Source organism: Triturus cristatus, chromosome 10 (assembly GCF_964204655.1).
Source record: "Triturus cristatus chromosome 10, aTriCri1.1, whole genome shotgun sequence".
Classification (NCBI taxonomy): Eukaryota; Metazoa; Chordata; class Amphibia; order Caudata; family Salamandridae; genus Triturus; species Triturus cristatus.
In genome coordinates this window covers 361901654-361916211 of record NC_140593.1, presented here as the reverse complement: position 1 = coordinate 361916211, position 14558 = coordinate 361901654, and the positions used below count along the sequence as shown (strand labels likewise).

Below are 14558 nucleotides of genomic sequence, written 5' to 3'. Positions count from 1 at the left end.
ATCATGCAGAGGAGCATATTCTGACTACCAAGATGATGGCCACAATCCATGGGAGACCTGTTCCAGCCTGGGCCCAGAACCACCCCACCCTGGCCACCTTAGCCATATCTTGAGTTACACTGGGGTTGGAGCGAGAGACTAGTTTGCTTCACAAAACCAGTTCAATTGGGCTCCCTCTGGGATCCATGGTCACGGCCCGCAGATTCAGGTAGAAGGGTTCTGGGCAGCAGCGTAAGCAGTAGCAGGCTAGTGTCGGGTGTTGTTGGAGGCCATGGGCCACCAGGTCGTAAACACCTGTCTGGGTGGGGCTGTATTAGCAGCAGGGATGTCCGGAGGACTATGGAGAGGAGCTTGGGAGGGGCTAAGGGACTCCTTGGGCTTTGCAGAGGACAGATTGGTATAGGTAGGGCAGAGGTTGCGTAGCTGAACACCTCTTGCAGTGCAGCGCCCGACACTGCCCGTGGTCAAGCAGTGCTTGCCGCAGGCCGCACAGCATCCAAACGCACCGAGTTGCTTTACTGTCATCCTGCAGGCAGTTTAGGTGTAGCACCAGTGTCGTCAACATCTCTGTCAGCACCTGACGTTAACCAGTCTGTTGAGCTATTTCCTGGTAGCCAAGCACCTCACAGCGTATCCGGCGCTTCTTCCGACAATCAGACATCTCGAAAACTAGACCACCTACGTGTAGATTGTTTTAAAAAAAAGTAACTGAGAATTTTAAAAGAGTCGCCGAGGGCGACATTTTGGGTGTAGGTAATAATACACCCGTCAAATGGAAGTACGGAAACTAGACCGCGTACCAGTGGATTGTTTAAAATAAAGTCACTGATGGTTAAAAAAAAGTCCCAGAGTGCCTCATTTCGAGTGTGGGTAATTGTACAACCTGTCAAATGGAAGTGGTGAACTGTGCTATTAGTCCAATCACTAACGAAGACCCATTCCATGGTTTATGTGTTCTTCGCCCTTGTACAAAGTTTTATTGTGCTTAAGATGTGCGGTAAAGTGTGCATGCGTGACATGCCTAATTAGAACAAGCAGCGACGGGCTGAAAACAGTGATTTTAAAAAACAGTTCCCCAAACCACAGATAAGGAAACGCAAGTGCAAGGAACCTGTACTTTACCGGTGCTCCTCAGCCTTTAACAGAAGTGAGGTATCGGCTGCTGAACGACTTAGAAGGCTGCAAAGAAGTGAGACGCAGGAGTTGAACCAATGGTAAGTAGCAGGCGGGAATAGAGGTGTGTTATTGATTACAGCAGATCTTGCAGACTTCACATTCGCAGTGGCTAGACTTGACCTAAAAAGAAGAGGGTTTCAAGAGAAAGGGACCTTCAATATTTGCGCCTCAAGCCCTCTACACAAGATTTCTGTGAATCCTGGGATTCTAATGTTTCTTTTTCATATTTACACACGCTCACAATCCCCAGAAGTGTAATGTTATATTTAAATTTAGAATAGGACTTCATCTACTTTACGCTCATCCATTAGGAATTTCATCATTTAGGGATGCAGAAAGATTGTGGGCTGAGGATGCACTGTGCTAAAGAACATGTTGTGTTAGATTTTTAGGTCTCGCCTGGCGTAGACTGCGCAGACATGCGGAGTCTCGCTGGTGAGATTTAAAGATTTAGAGAAGATTTCTCTAGTGGGCTTTAAACCCCGCCCCTCTTTTCCATTGGCTGTCGTCACCGTTTATGCTAAACGGTGGCCAGCCATTGGAAAAGAGCGTCTAGTGACGTACACTTTTCTCTTTTAGAGCCGTCCCAGTTGGACTGGCTCGGTTCCTTTATGTTTGTTGTAAAAGCTTTTCTTATCTTTATGGGGCCATGTGTTTCAAACATATGGCCCCATAAACACAAGAAAAGCTTTCGTAAAGGACGAAAGTGAAAGCGGACTGGGGAGCAGTGGGGGCACTGCAGGCGCCTGTGCGAGAGGGAGGGCGGGTCATCGGAGGGACAAATCACTTGTTTAGAATCACTCTCAGGGCATTAAACGGATCAGCACATTTACTAAAGTAAATATTCGCATTTGACAACGCGCTTGTCTCTTCGGAAAAAAAACAGCGTGGTGGTACCACGTGAGGCAAAGGCTTCCTACTTTGTAAAGTTTTCCGAAATTAGCACTTCAGAGACGAGATCCAAATGTATTAAAGTCTTATTATTTAAAGTCCCCGAGCGCTTCAAAAGAGAAACGGCGCAGTGGAAAAGCCGTAATGTGCCCGTGCCTCACATTTTCCGTTCACGCTCTGCATGCCTGAGTGTAGCTCCCACAAAAAAACAAAACGCCAGAGAAACACTTAGTGCATCTTGAGATGAGTTTCTGTTGACATATTACAAATGCAGCTTTGTTATCCCAGAAGTAACCGCAGTGGAAAATTCGCTAACTTGACCATGTCACAATCCCGCTGCTCATGTGTTGAGTAATTTCACAACCCCTTCGTACTCGGGACCCTGTGCTGATTTCAATGCACGGGCGGGCAGTGTGCACCGAGTGCGCACTCACAGCAGGCGTTGAACTCCGTGCTGCGTTTCGCTTCTAAAACAAATAGACGCACGCCTGCCTGCCTTGCTTTGCTCCTTCCGGGGCAACTGTGATTTTACATGAAGTTTTTGTAGAGCTCCGCATTGCTTTAAACATGCTGCATTTGAGTGCTTGAGTAGAACTGTGAGACAGAGAGCGCTATCTCCAAGGTGTGGACAAGGAAAGCGGATTTAAATTGAAATGAGGATAACGATCGGCGGCAATGAGGCCGGCTGGATAGCAGTCCTATCGGAGAAGGGGCGGGATGGATGGGCAAGAGATGCTGTATTCTATTGGAGCATTGCTGTTGCGCGTGCACAGTCTACAGACTCTTTCTGTCTGAGGCAGGTGAACTAATGGGCCCAGATCTTTAAGCCTACTCCCTTGTCTACTTACACAACTATCACGTAAGGCCCCGTGTGTAGCCCCAGATCGAACACTGGGTTTAAAATAACCTTCTTTACCTGGAGGGTGTTTCATTATTTTTCTCTGCTATGCCGTACATGATTATTTTTAATATTTAATTGAGAGGGGATTGCTTATACTACTTTAATTCTGTTGCACTTTAACGAATATTAGCATTCCCGAGCTCAAATGGAGTGTGTAGTATTTTTCACGTTTACAAATTGCTAATGGCGTTAGGAGTGTGATTTTAAAGCTATTGATAAGTTTTTTGTTTTTAAAAAAATAATTTTATGCCCATCTTGGTTTCTATTGTGTTATTTATGATCTCGTAATATTTTAAACTGGCTGTGGATGAGAGTTTTGAATGTATGCGTTTGGTTTGCTGTTCTTTTATGGATTTCTTGCTAAAATACTAATACAATTCCATTGACTTGACTTACTGTCTGTCAAAGCGATTTATGCAAATGGCTTCAACGAGATGTGCTAACATAACGGAATGGGTTCAAGATATAAGGTGGTGTGGTGCTGTGGAGTTGGGTTTTTCTCTGATGGACACCTTCAAATCCCGGAGCAATGATTTTTTTTTGCTCTCCTTGTGTTTTCTTTGTGGATGTTCACAGTATATTTATTGTTTGGAGTACATCTGTATGTTTCAGTGAATAGAACCTAAACTACTTAGAATATCTGAAATCCGAGGGTTCCCCAGCAAGGAACAATTTTACAAAATAAAAGGAACACATCCGATTGAATGAATTGTAAAGAAACCCTTACCATACGTGATGTGTCTATTGATCGGATTTGCTTTTGCTACTTGCCTTATATTGTCAGTCCTTTCACCTAAGAGAAAAATCCTGGTGCTTCCAAAGCATGTGGAAAAGATGGCCTTTCAAACACATTGCTACCTCCCACCACAAAATGTCCTCCACGCAGGACTCTTGGGATCACCGTCCATGTTCCTCCTCCAGTCTTAAAAGGAAGCAGGATCTGAAGAATGATACAAGGTCCAAGTAACTTCCTCTCATACCTCGGGGTTTGAAGAATATTGGTGGTAGTCAGGAAAGATGTTTTCACAAAAACATGTCTTGCATGTGCTCTTACTGTACATTGCTCTTCTTTGCCTCCAATAGTTTTAGGTTTCTCTGAGACAGCGCTTTGGCTGTCGCTTCCAGGACATCTTGTTATATTTATAGGGAGGAGTCGCACAACAAGTAAAGGCAAAACAGCAGGTTTATTCCATCCAATGGGGAGAACAGGAACGTGTGTCCTTCTTAAGCAAGATAGGCACCAACGGTTCCCTCTACACTCCGTCGTAGAACCCAAGAGATATCAGACCTATGACATCTACCGTGGCAACCAACAACAGATCATAACAACACCACGCATCATCCCTCTTAACAAACACTACAAGAATTAAAATAACATTTATTTTAAGCTGTAGAGTCCATACATAAATAAGGTACAGTAAAAAGAACTATTAAAAATCCATCAAATTATCGTAAGTAAATCACATAAGAAATCCATGGTATTTGTGGATTAACGTCACTTGTCCACCCAACAGAGTAGATTTTCCCGCATTAGTAGGAATTTGTGCATCCTCGCCATAAGTAACATCACTTTAATGTTTACCATCATCAACTTGCACGTCCTCATCATGGGTAGTTTCACTTCTTGGCACAATACCTTAATCTCCATCAGTATTCTCTTCATTGGTTTGATTGGTCCCATTATTAACAAGCGTTGGCATAGCTAATAGGTCTCGCTTTTGGGACCTTATAAGTGTTTAGTTATCCAGCACAATTTCCTTGGTGCAACAACATCAAGTGTTGCATGGCTAAACACTTATAAGGTCCCAAAAGCGAGACCTATTGCAATAGGTCTCACCTTTTATTAAGTTAAAGCCATTTGCTTTGATATACAATACCATTAGCAAAGCAAATGGATTTAACTTAACCAAAGGCGAGACCTGTTGCATTTTCAATGCTTGTTACTATTTGTTTTGCCTCGCTGAAAATTTTAAAGACTATCTTTTCAAAATAGAACATAAGGTTGAAACTGATAGCAATGAATTTCTTACTCCAAATGCACCCATGGATGTTAAGTGTGCCCTGACAAGATTTTTAATGATTTTAAAAGAGTTTGTACCTTGATTGTATTTTTATGATGTTTGCAGCACAACCTCCTGATATCCCAGATAACCATTGTCAGAACCTTGTTCAATCATTGGGCTATACAATGTATGCACTACCATAATCTTGCACAGAAAAAAGCCATCCAGAGTCAGCTGCATTATTATGTACCATAAAATTGCTCTTATCCTGCTGTAAAATGAGAGGCTATGACTGGCAAAAGTAAGGAACAATACTGTCAATGGTTGTCGGAATCCAAGGACTCTTTCAACATAAGTCTGTTTTCAATCCCAATACCTAACTGCCATCTTAAAACACAGAGAACACAAACAATGTTTCAAAAGGAAAACTATTCAACAACATGAAGGAACGCTTTGAGACACAGAAAGTCTGGAGCCACACATGCATGTGGAAAGTACACATTTGGGAAATTCAAAAATGATCCCTCACTTCCCTTTCATTGATTGCCCACGGGCAGACAAAGGACATGGAGGCTCCTGACGGTGGTTCCCAGCCCTCAAGCAACATTTTGTTAAGCCCTGTTGCTGGGGTGGGACTATGTACCCCAACCTCCACAGGGTCAAGCAGGGGCAACGGAGTGCAGATAAGCGCCAAACTTCTCCCGCAGCGCTGGTCTCACCTGACTGCGGTTCCCTGCCCGCAAGCCACATTTGTTAAACCCTGTTGCTGGGGCGGGACTATGTTCCCAACCCTCCACAGGGTCAAAGACGGGCCAACAGAGTGCAGATAAGAGCCCAACTTCTCCCACAGCACGGGTTTCATCTGACGGCAGTTCCCAGCCAGCAAGCCGCATTTTGTTATGCCCTGTTGCTGGGGTGGAACTACGTCCCCAGCCTCTACCGGATCAAGGAGCGGCCGACAGAGTGCTGATAAGCACTGTACTTCTCCGGCAGCACAGGACGTTCGTGGGACTCGCCTAGGCATGTGCCTGGGCAAAGTCCGGGTCAAGGCGAGCTCATCTTAGCTCATCTGAAACAAGAAGAGGCAGAGCAGGGCCATCTTATTTGCATCTTTAATTTTTGATACCTGGCTGAGGTGGAAATTTGCCCCAAGAACACTTTAGTTAAGATATATTCTTGGCTCTAGTTTTGTTGTTAAAATGGGAAAAAGGAAGGCTAGAGGGAGTCCCAAGGGAGTGGCAAAAATGACAAAGAACGCAAACCCCCCCATTCAGCACCTAATTGACCATTCAGACACATTGATAACCTCGTAGAAGAGGTGCAAACATTACTAAACAAGGGGAACTTGCCCAGTCACTCTGAGTCAGGTCCTAAGGTCACAGACATTAAAAATAAAATCCTGTATGACAGCCAAAACAAGGAAATCATTGGAGGCACCCACAGGGACTTAGCCATGTGTTTCTGACTTAAAGTAAAATGCTGAAACTGTAACTAGATCACATAAACTCGAGTCTCCAAGAACTGATTCCCATAGTGATGCAGAGGGGAACCCGCCAGGTGTAATTATATCTCCTAAAATCGTGTGCATAAACCGATGCAGTCCTCTTGCAAAACTGTGAAATGAGAATGCCTCAGCAAATAGCTCTGTGCTATCTGAGACCTCCTGAGGCGGAAGCCGGGAGCGTGACCAGCTGACATTTTAAACATTGTAATTTTCTGTCTGACTTTGTGTTTTATTATCTTTTTATAATCTCACTCACCATCTGACTCCGGTTCCCCGCGCAGCCGACTTAACGCTGCGGCGGGAGGTTACCGAGCAATCTTCACCCCCTCTTTGGCGAGCGCCGAGGCCACGCCCCTTTATCGAGGCCACGCACCCTTCCAGCGCACACAAATAGACGCTGATTACAAGCGCCTGCTCTGTGCTATCTGAGACCTCCTGAGGCGGAAGCCGGGAGCGTGACCAGCTGACATTTTAAACATTGTAATTTTCTGTCTGACTTTGTGTTTTATTAACTTTTGATAATCTCACTCACCATCTGACTCCGGTTCCCCACGCAGCCGACTTAACGCTGCGACGGGAGGTTACCGAGCAATCTTCACCCCCTCTTTAGCGAGCGCCGAGGCCACGCCCCTTTATCGAGGCCACGCCCCCTTCCAGCGCACACAAATAGACGCTAATTACAAGCGCCTGCTCTGTGCTATCTGAGACCTCCTGAGGCGGAAGCCGGGAGCGTGACCAGCTGACATTTTAAACATTGTAATTTTCTGTCTGACTTTGTGTTTTATTAACTTTTGATAATCTCACTCACCATCTGACTCCGGTTCCCCGCGCAGCCGACTTAACGCTGCGGCGGGAGGTTACCGAGCAATCTTCACCCCCTCTTTGGCGAGCGCCGAGGCCACGCCCCCTTATCGAGGCCACGCCCCCTTATCGAGGCCACGCCCCCTTCCAGCGCACACAAATAGACGCTGATTACAAGCGCCTGCTCTGTGCTATCTGAGACCTCCTGAGGCGGAAGCCGGAAGCGTGACCAGCTGACATTTTAAACATTGTAATTTTCTGTCTGACTTTGTGTTTTATTAACTTTTGATAATCTCACTCACCATCTGACTCCGGTTCCCCGCGCAGCCGACTTAACGCTGCGGCGGGAGGTTACCGAGCAATCTTCACCCCCTCTTTGGCGAGCGCCGAGGCCACGCCCCTTTATCGAGGCCACGCCCCCTTCCATCTTTCCGCCCCCTACAAATCATGTGTCTTCATCGAACGCACAGCAGACGAGCGCAGCGGGCGCGACGATTGCGCGCCATAGGCGCGCCTCGACCGCGCCCAGGGCCTAGGCCACCTTGCTATCTTGGGCTACTACAATATTCATCGGCCCAACTATATGGCCTTCAAGGCCCCTGGTCTCTTGAAGCCTCCGTGACCACCCACATTAATAACCTGGGACTGACAGCTCCAACTGCCTCTTCGGTTTCTCCTGCCCCGGTTCACCCCTTCCCTCTCCTTCCCACTTCCCGTCCCGACTCTCCTATCGGGCCCAGACACACTCCTCTTTCCATTTGCTACCTTAATACGCGCTCTGCAGTTAAGCATTGCCACGAACTCTCTGTCCTACTTGATTTCCATAAACCTGACCTTTTATTTTTGACGGAGACCTGGTTCCGCGATAGCTCTCTCCCTATCCTTTTAGCATCTCTCCCCACTTCCTACTATGCTCTCCGAGCGGACCGGCCACCTGGCAAATCGGGTGGAGGCGTTGCCTTGATTGCTCGGAAGGATCTTCCTTTTCAGCCTCTCATCTTTCCCCCGATTGGTACATCTGATTTCCTAGTCGTTCGCTCACTTTCCCTTAACGTACCTCTTACTTGTTTGCTCATGTATAGCCCTCCCCTACCCTCTCAAAACTTTCTTGCTGGGTTTCAGGAGCTTGTGGCCACCCTAGCAGTTAACAACTCTTCCATCTTGGTGTTAGGCGACTTCAACTTTTGGCCCTCCCACTCTGCCGAATGTTCCACTTCTAAAGAATTTTCCGAAACCCTACGCTCCCTTAACTTCATTTCACATGTCCACTCCCCTACGCACACTCAAGGTCACATTCTCGAACAGATTTGGTCTCTGAACTGCCCCATCATGTCCCTATCCATTTCCCCCTGCCACTGGTCTGATCACTCCCTGATTTCCTTTTCTTCTCAACTAGGCCCTCCTACCAAGCCCGCGCACCCTAAAAACATATGGGTACGATCCTGGGGTCGGGCAGATATGGCTACTCTAGCCACCTCTCTCTCTTCCTCCAGTCCAGACCTATCGGGTCTGTCTACTTCAGAACAAGCCAATTCCATTAACACCTGGAGAATATCAGCCTGTGACTCCATCGCCCCACTCAGGCGAGTCTCCTCTAGACGGACGAACGACTCCAATCTTTGGTTCAATGATGAACTGAAGGCGTTAAAGCTTTCAGTTCGTCATGCTGAACGAGGCTGGAGATGACAGTACTGTCCCATCCTTAAAGCCCAGTACACCTCCCTCTTGTTGCAGTATAAAAAATCTATTGTAGTCCACCAAAAAGGACTACTTTTCCTCTAAAATCCTAGTGGCTGAGAACAAGCCCAGAGAAATTTTCTCTATTATCAACAAACTCGCTTACTCTGATAGAACCACTCTCAAACCTTCCCTGTCACAATCTCTCTGTGACTCCTTGAACTCTTTCTTCTTGGAAAAAATAGCTACAATTACAGCCAATATTCCCCCTTCCTCTCCCTCTTTTCTCATCCCGCCCTGTCCCCCCACATTGGCCTGTTTTGACTCTTTCCCTCCTCTAACAGAGGAATCCTTTCTCTCCCTCCTCCCTCTGGTTAAATCTGGATCTCCACTTGACCCGTGCCCTGCCCATATTCTCCGTTACATTTGCATTAATTGCCCACTACCCCCGCTTACTTTTCTCAACTGCTCCCTATCTCAGGGCGTTGTTACCCCTACTCTCAAAACTGCTATAATTTTTCCTATTCTCAAAAAACCTGGCGCGGACCTCTCTGTCCCCGCCAACTATCGCCCCATTTCTCTGCTTCCCTTTCTAGGGAAAGTTTTGGAGCGACATGTCACCAAAGCACTCACCACCTACGTGGAAGAAAACCGAGTTTTAGCCCCCCGCCAGGCCGGCTTTCGCCCAGCCCACTCCACCGAGTCAGTCGTGCTTTCAGTACTTGACAACCTCAGAGAGGGATTGGACACCGATCTTCCCCAGGCCTTGGTCCTACTCGACCTCTCCGCCGCCTTTGACACGGTGGATCACTCCATCTTACTTTCCCGTGTCAGGGCGGCTGGGATCGGCGGCTCGGCCTTGATCTGGTTGTCCTCCTTCCTTAGCGATCGCACCCAAGCGGTGCGTCTGGGCGATTTCTCGGCCGAACCACGGAAAGTGTTATGTGGGGTTCCTCAAGGCTCCTCCCTTTCCCCATTACTTTTCAATCTGTACATAGCTCCCCTCATCTTTGCTCTTCAGCAAATGGAGGTCTCCGTATATAACTATGCGGATGACCTCCAGCTCATCTTCTCTCTATCTCAATCCCCTAATTCTAAATCTAACTTCCAATCTACAATGCTCTTCATCCGGGACTGGATGAATCACAACCACTTAAAACTAAACCCAGAGTTGGTCTTGACAGGTGGTTCCTCCAGTCCCTGGTCCCCCCTCTTTTGGCCCTCCTCTCTTGGGCCTCCTCCTCCCCCTTCCCCCTCCGTTAAGACCCTTGGCATTAAACTCAATGACTAACTCACTTTGCACTCCCAGGTGAGTTCGGTGGTTTCTTCCTCCTTTCTATCTCTTCGAACCATTCGCAAGGTTTCCCGCTTCTTCTCTTTCACGGCCCTAAAACTTATTGTACTAGCTATGGTCGTCTCTCGGCTGGACTACGCCAATGCCCTCTACCACGGCATGCCTGCCTATAACGTACGACGACTACAGCTGGTCCAGAACCAAGCTGCCCGCTTGGTTTATAACTTCTCCAAATCCCATCATGTCACTCCCCTCCTAAAATCCTTGCACTGGCTCCCCATTCGTGAACGCTCTCAGTTCAAGGTGGGCTGCCTCACTTTCCTAGCTCAGCTAGGCTCTGCCCCTGCTTTTATCTCTTCAGAGATCAAACCCTATGTCCCTGCTAGGGAACTACGTTCTTCTTCTCAACACCTGTTGTTAATTCCCCGATTCCGCCGAAAAAAATGGGGAGGTTCAAAATGTTCTACCCTTGCTCCCATTTTCTGGAACTCCCTCCCAGCCCATCTCAGATGTTTCACCCAATACTCCCTCTTTAGAAAGGCTTTGAAAACCTACCTATTCTCCAAAGCCTTTCCCCAATAAATCAAATCCCTCCCCTGCTTTCATTTGCGTCTCAAGGACTCAGTGTACTGTAGCGCCATGAAACCGCCAGGTGTACGTGCGCTTTATAAATAATTTAAAACTCAAACTCAAACTCAAATAGCTCTGATAAACAAGGAATTATGTCAGGGCAAATGATGCATGTAGACCAAAACTAAGTGTGTACTGATTGTAACTGCCATAAGGAGTTAAGTCCACTAAAAGTTACTACCATACTGATGTGCAAAGAACTCACTCACACGAGGGCACAAATAGAAGTGTTGGCTGAAAAAGTGGACACACTGCAATTATTAGCTCATCAGGTGGATATGACTATATGCACAAGAAAAAAGGAGGGCCCTGCTGCGGCCAGGCAAGATGATTCTCATTACTCATTTACAATTGGTACACCATAAGGTAAATCCAAGTAATTCTTGGGTGCCCTCGCCTACTTGTAATGTGCACTCATGTTTGGGGAACAGAAATGACAATACCACATATAACCAGACAAGAATACCTGCACATGCCAGTTCTAATTATCAAGTAGCCAATTTGTCTCTACCTACCAAATTTAGGATCAGCGGTGTGAGGGAAGTACAAATGGCATGTACATATATAACTAGAGAAGGGAGTGGGAGCAAAAGGAAATACCTACTGGAATGGGCAACATGCGGGAGGATATTGCTAATGCGAGAGCTGGTACATCAACAGGACTCATGAGAACTAAGAGGGGTATGGGTTCCAAATTATACTTGGTAAATGTTCGCAAAATACCTCGTAAGAGAGAACAGCGATATTTTGATGAACAAAGTCATACATTGGATTAGGCATATTAGACATTGGCATTCCATAATCAGATCAGACATCTTGACCGCGGGGTGTTGTTATTACAATGACGAACAAGATTACATCTCCCTGGAATTAGCTAATGATAAGCTTGGGATTGGGCTGGTAAATTTGGTTCAGCGTACCTCCCCTCCTAATGGGTATAAAATCCAGTTCAAATGTCATCCTCCTGCTAGGAATTTTACAAAAGAAGACAGGAATAGGGGGTGCCCTGGGCACCAGTTGCAAACAGAACAAGAGGCTCATGAAAGAAGCTGTGCTTCCTGAGTTGCCTTAAGTGGGTGGGCTTGACAGGATGAGGGAATGTCAGTCCGAAATTTGAGGCACGTTGTTTCCAGCTCCTCTTTACCTGTTAGCGGTGAGATCCAGATGAAGATTAGTGAGACCAGAAATGGGGGAGGTAATCCCATGTGACACAAGGATCTAATGTTATAGAGATTCCTGAGAAGTTGAAGATACTTTCCTGGAACATGGCAGGGATGAGGTCTAAACTAAATAGTGTGAAGTGGGGTAATTTTATTAACACCTTCCATATCGTCTCCTACAGGAGACATGGGCAACTATGCCGGTTCAAAAAGTGGACTTTCTGAACTATAGTATAGAAGCCTCTCCTTTCCCAGCTGGGCGATCATTAGAGGGTCTTATTTGGATGAAAACATCCATGAAATGTGCTATCAGAAGCTCAATATCAAAACCACTGATATCTTAGACCTAAGAGTTACATCAACCAATGAAGAGAACTCAATCCTGTTAGTTAATGTATATAATAGACTTTCTTCACCGAATCAGGACTCAGCTACTTCATCCATTTAGGATGATTACCTGGAGCAAGATAATATCGCAGCCCATTTAATCATGGCAGGAGATCTAAATACAGCATTTGAACACCTTGATGTATGGTAAACTTAACAGAAGAAGAAGATGTGGAAAGGGCCAATTCTAATTTGAGCCTTACACAAGTAGTAAAAAATAGTAGCAATGCAGGTTCCATCTATTACATTAAAATATAATTTTCGCGCATGCAGCGGTCACACCTTATCGGATAAAGATGCTAACTACACTTTCAAAAGGGCATCTAGTAGATCTAGAATAGACTATATTATTATTGATGTATCCCTATGGCCCTATCTAATAGTTATGGCTGTCACTGAAAGATTAGCTAGCGACCATAATGCATTGGTATTGCATTTGGCACAAACACCTGTTCTCTTGTGTGGTCAATCAACACAGCAAAATGAAATGCCCATTATAACTAGTAATAATAGGAGAAGGTTAAAATTGCCTGCAGGCAATTGAAAATAATGCAGATATTATTGCCCCTATCTATACCTATGTTATGTATACACTAACTGACATTAATGACCAGGAGCAAGATGCTCAAGCTATAGTATTTATCTTTACAACAGTAATAGAAAAGATGTAAACGTTTTTTATTAATGAGGGGAAGGCAAAGGCAGTCAATTCAAGCAGTCACAGTGGTTTGACTAAAAATGTACGGCATCCAGGGAAAGGTTGAGGACCACTATCAAAAGCGGGTGCAGGGATAATGTAGTTGATGCACGGAAAAAATTTAAATCTTCCCAACTGGAGGCCAAAAAAACATGGGAAGTGAAGTTGTGGAGAGATTTAGCCCAGGCAGCAACAATTAGTGACAGCAAGCCATTTTGGCACTTGTTAGCTAAAGGGACAATTCACCAGGTTAAGGAAGAAGATTTCCACATTCAGCCGCACACATGGCTTAATCATTTTAGTACCCTTCATTCTAAACAGGGTGAAATGATGGATGTTGCTGAGGCATGTGACCTGGCAATAGTGATACTAAAGAAGTTGATGGCGTTGATTACCCAAGTACTTTTACTATGGATGAAGCACTGGAGGTCCTCGCCAGTGTAAGAAATTGAAAAGCACCGGGCCTTGATAAAACCTTGGGAGACCTTTGTTTCAGTACCAGTGATTTGGGGATATCTTAAATCATATTGTTAATGCGATAGCCAAGGGGTCAGAAATACCTGATTCTTGGAAGGGCATGGAAGAAGTGCCAATTTGCGAGTATGGAGATTAGGGGGACACAGCAAGTTTTAAGGCAATTAACATGATCGACATATCCCAGAAGTTATTTAGCCGCTAGTTTTTATTGAAGGTCCAAACATGGATAGAGGAAGAACAGGTTCTGTCACAGCTTCAGGCAGGCTTTAGAACAAATATAGCACAATGGACCAACTATTTCGGTTTTTGTAAATACTGTGGAAATATGTGGTTATAAAGAAGGAGTGTATATATGTTGTGTTTGTAGATTGACATGCAGTTTTTGACCTCATTCCCAGGGAAAAATGAGGGTTGTACTTGAAGAGATGGAGAGGCCAATCAATCTATTGCAAAGTATAATGTGGCTTCATAGTAACAACTATGCCAAAGTGAGATGGGGAAAGAATAGCAAGTTAACCAAGTGCATGAGTGTAAATAGAGGAGTTCGCCATGGGTGTGTATTAATCCCAGTCATGCTCACTTTATAAATAAATGTGTTAATTGGGACATTGTTTGTCTGTAATGGCAACTCACCGAAATTGGCAGTCCAAATGGTGCCAGCTCTGCTATTTGCCGATTATACGCTGTTGGACTCCCATGGACCTCCTAAATTCACTGAATCAATTTATATCCTCGTGTGACTAATATGCCTTGGAGGGCAACGTATCGGAAAGCAATTTTATGTCCTTTAACCCACATAAGACCTTTAAAGGTGGGGTAAAGTTAGGGGCAGCTTATTTGGAACAAGTTAAAAGTTTTGACTACCTTGGGGTCAGAACTGCAAACACACTCATGTGGGCAGCTCAGATAACCAAAAGTTAGCTGAGTCTACAACATGCAGGCTCTACTATATTAAAATCA

The 14558-nt window shown here is 45.4% G+C and overlaps 2 protein-coding genes across 11 annotated transcripts in view; one reads left to right on the top strand and one right to left on the bottom strand.

The window, feature by feature from the left end:
• The window catches only part of LOC146789442 (uncharacterized), a 379805-nt gene extending 372704 nt beyond the window's left edge, over window positions 1-7101 (bottom strand). For 7 of the 8 annotated variants that reach the window (XM_085631585.1, XM_085631584.1, XM_085631586.1 and 4 more), the window contains exon 1: window positions 6732-6849. The gene's annotated coding sequence lies outside the window, so the exon portion shown is untranslated. Of the gene's footprint in view, window positions 1-6731; window positions 6850-7007 lie in introns of those variants that run through there. The other variant, XM_085631582.1, reaches the window with a different exon arrangement.
• LOC146789441 (ATP-binding cassette sub-family B member 5-like) overlaps window positions 1-14558 on the top strand; it is a 1226636-nt gene that overhangs the window by 337304 nt on the left and 874774 nt on the right. The gene's annotated exons all lie outside the window — the stretch shown is intronic.